The 3,349-nt window shown below is 44.3% G+C and overlaps 1 protein-coding gene across 2 annotated transcripts in view; it reads right to left on the bottom strand.

The window, feature by feature from the left end:
• Positions 1-3,349, bottom strand: part of TDRP (testis development related protein) — a 56,741-nt gene that overhangs the window by 45,225 nt on the left and 8,167 nt on the right. The window lies entirely within an intron of this gene.

Below are 3,349 nucleotides of genomic sequence, written 5' to 3'. Positions count from 1 at the left end.
GGCAGGCACCAGTACCATCATCCAGGATTCTATCCTCCAAACCAAGACATGCTCTGACTAAAAACAAAACACATTCTAAAATGCATTCCATTCTCTGCACACAACAGCAGCCGTCATAAAAGGACTCAAGTTACCTTTCAAACGCTAGAACTGATATCTACCACCTAGTTTATAACGTTTTTGCACAGAATATTGTACTTCCATCTGAAAGATTATAAAGCTACATCATGGTTTTCTTTAATACACATTTACTAATATCTTGAAAAAAGCCACACCCAGAGCCCCGAAGGCCTCTCCTTAGATTCAAACTGGTCTGCAGGTTGTCCACACACTCGCCTGGTTTCCAAGTCTTTGGGAGCAGCTGCACCACCCTAGCTCACGGGTCCAACCATTTCTAGACAAAGCTAAGGTGAGAGCAGGCAGTCTTCCCTCACAGCAGCCCCCACGGGACACCCAAAGCAGAAACTGTGGTTCGCCTGGTTACACACAGCACCAAGACAGAACACCAGCTAACATGGGGTGAAGGATCAAACGAACATAAAACGACCGCCCTGTGCTGAGCTGACAGGAAAACAAAAGGAAGCGTCCCTCGTCCGTGGACTGCATCTCAGCTCACTCTGAAATAACAGGTAAAATCCTCTTGAGCTTCAGTCTTGGCTTTTAACTCCTACAGCAAGGCTGATGAGCCCCACACGTACACCCACTCCCCAAATGCAGACGTAAAGCCAAGTCGCCCATTCCTCCCAACAGGTGATCTTAAAAAAGCAGAAGACAGACTGCAGGGCCTCCCATCGTATGGACAAGTGCCCACCTGAGGCAGGTCTGAGTGTAGGGGTGGAGCCCACCCACCCTGGCTCAGTAAGCTAGGTTCCACATTCAGTGACGTTCAGTTTTCAAGACATTGACTGACTCACAAAGTGAAACCCACGGCCTAACTCTAATGGTAAGAATAGCAGCTTTTAGACACACTAAGTCATGCCACCTTAAGTTCTCGCAAAAATCAGTAACAGTACATCTTATCAATTAGGGTTTTAAACTCTCAGGAATAAAAATTTCAACCTATTATTAACATTTACAGGTGAAGATTATACAGAGTAATATGCTAAGGCCTGAGAGGCAGATATTTAAGCCTTCGCCATTCTACCATTCAGTGGCTTACTAAAAGGACACAGTCGAGACACCTGGAATTTACCTAGCTAATTGCTTGAGGAGTTCCACAGGCCCACGCAAGTAGAAGAATCCACCACCGTCTTTAGTGAGCTGATCTGAGTCTGGGAGAAGATCCTAGAGCTGTGCTTTCCAAATCAGTTGGCATTCACTAAAAACACTACTGAGGACCTGAAATAGGGCTAGTAGAAATGAGTTTTTAATTATTCAAATTTCAATTTTAAAACATTTCATTTCAGTTACTAGAAAACGTTTAAGTATGTTTGGAACAACTCAGATAAAGCAACCTAGTCTTTCACTAGGTTGCTTTTATAAACTCTGTACATTTTATAAACTCTAAATATTGACCAAGTATTTCTGAAGAAAACTTAGCATCCAAATCGATACACATTTATTAATATCTTGTGCTGGTAAATGTAAAATAACACATAGATTTGAGACTGAGTATGAAAAAAATGTAAAGGATGTCAGTAAAAAATTTTATATTGATTACCTATTGATGTAATATGCTGAATATATCAATTTTAAATATTGAATTAAAACTTTTTAATGTGGCCACCAGAAAATGTTTTGCTGTGTTTCAGTGGAGGAAAGCACCCCTCTGTTCCACAGGCAGGAGCTCCCCAAGCATCAGTTAAGAGGAGCCAGCTGAATCCAGACCGCATAAGCAGCGCGCAGGATCCTCCTTCCCTTCTAGAATATAACTTGACCCTTCCTGCTTCCTCTCAAGTAATCACCCACAGAGACTTGACTCAAGTGCTTCTGCTGACTGAATATCTGACTCAGCTCATATGAGAGTCCAATTAGACTAACCCTACAAATATCGGTTTACCCAAGAATGAATCTGCACCGAGATCAGCTCCCCTAAGGCTGGAGAACTCCTGTTCCCCGCTCCAGACTCCAGAGTTCCCACCCTGACTCAATTCTGCAACTCCCATCGGGTACCATAACGTGGAAACCCCACACCAGGTACACTCCTCTCACGGGCACTGCTGAGCCCCACGTGGGCCTGGCTCCCTTCCTGGTCTTGGGGATAGAGCAGTGAGCATTCAGCCTAGGATGAGATGGTCCTCCGGAGAGGCTCGCACTGTCTGAATGTCTGTCGCACAAGTGAGGAGTGCTGAATGCGGCTGTCCCAGGACCCTCCTGCTGCACCGCACCCCACTCCACTGTCCACATCAACTCGGCCAACGAGCACGTTCCAGAGCAAGGGATATCAGAAAGCCAAATTCTAAGTCAGTAAAAAGGATTAACTATTTCTATTATTTAACAACAAGACCTACTTTTTCTTCTTTGTGTCTGTTTGCCAGAGAAAAATATTAAGGGCTGGATATGGATGATTCCATTTACTTTTCACTCTTTCATTTCATCCCAGGGGCAGGACAACCTGGTTTGCACATAGTGGCCATGGGGACTACGAGGTTTTTAGAAGTCTTCATTAGGCTTATAAACAAGTAAGAATTTGCCAGAGTTTGAGAATTATGACTCCTTTAAAGTCGAATGCTAAATTAGCCTCCTATCAGTCTCACAACTACCTGAAACACAAGAGGACATTTCCCAGAGAAGAAGGGCCTAACTTCAACTGTCACCTGACTCCAAGTTGCAAATCCTGCCTCCCTGTAAAGATAGGATTAATTTAGCAATTTTATCTTGAAAACATGAATACAATAGGTTGTACCTACTTGACTATATAAAAGAGTAATATTTCTTTCATCTTCACAATCTGTGCCTATGATGTGTCCCATCCTAAGTGCGCCTTCATAATAAAATTATTTTCTTTCTCTTCCTATATTGTTAAGTTTTCTTCATTGGGAAGAGGTTTTGTTTTCAAAACAAAATGTCTGCAACCTTTCACCACTGATAAAGAAAAAGCTTCTGCAGCATTGTTAAAACCGGGAGAGGCCGGGCGCGGTGGCTCAAGCCTATAATCCCAGCACTTTGGGAGGCTGAGACGGGCGGATCACGAGGTCAGGAGATCGAGACCATCCTGGCTAACACTGTGAAACCCCGTCTCTACTAAAAAAATACAAAAAAAAACTAGCCGGGTGAGGTGGTGGGCGCCTGTAGTCCCAGCTGCTCCGGAGGCTGAGGCAAGAGAATGGCGTAAACCCAGGAGGCGGAGGTTGCAGTGAGCTGAGATCCGGCCACTGCACTCCAGCCCGGGCAACAGAGCGAGACTCCG

The sequence above is a fragment of the Piliocolobus tephrosceles genome, chromosome 7 (assembly GCF_002776525.5).
Source record: "Piliocolobus tephrosceles isolate RC106 chromosome 7, ASM277652v3, whole genome shotgun sequence".
Taxonomy (NCBI): Eukaryota; Metazoa; Chordata; class Mammalia; order Primates; family Cercopithecidae; genus Piliocolobus; species Piliocolobus tephrosceles.
This window is presented reverse-complemented; position numbering and strand designations above follow the sequence as displayed.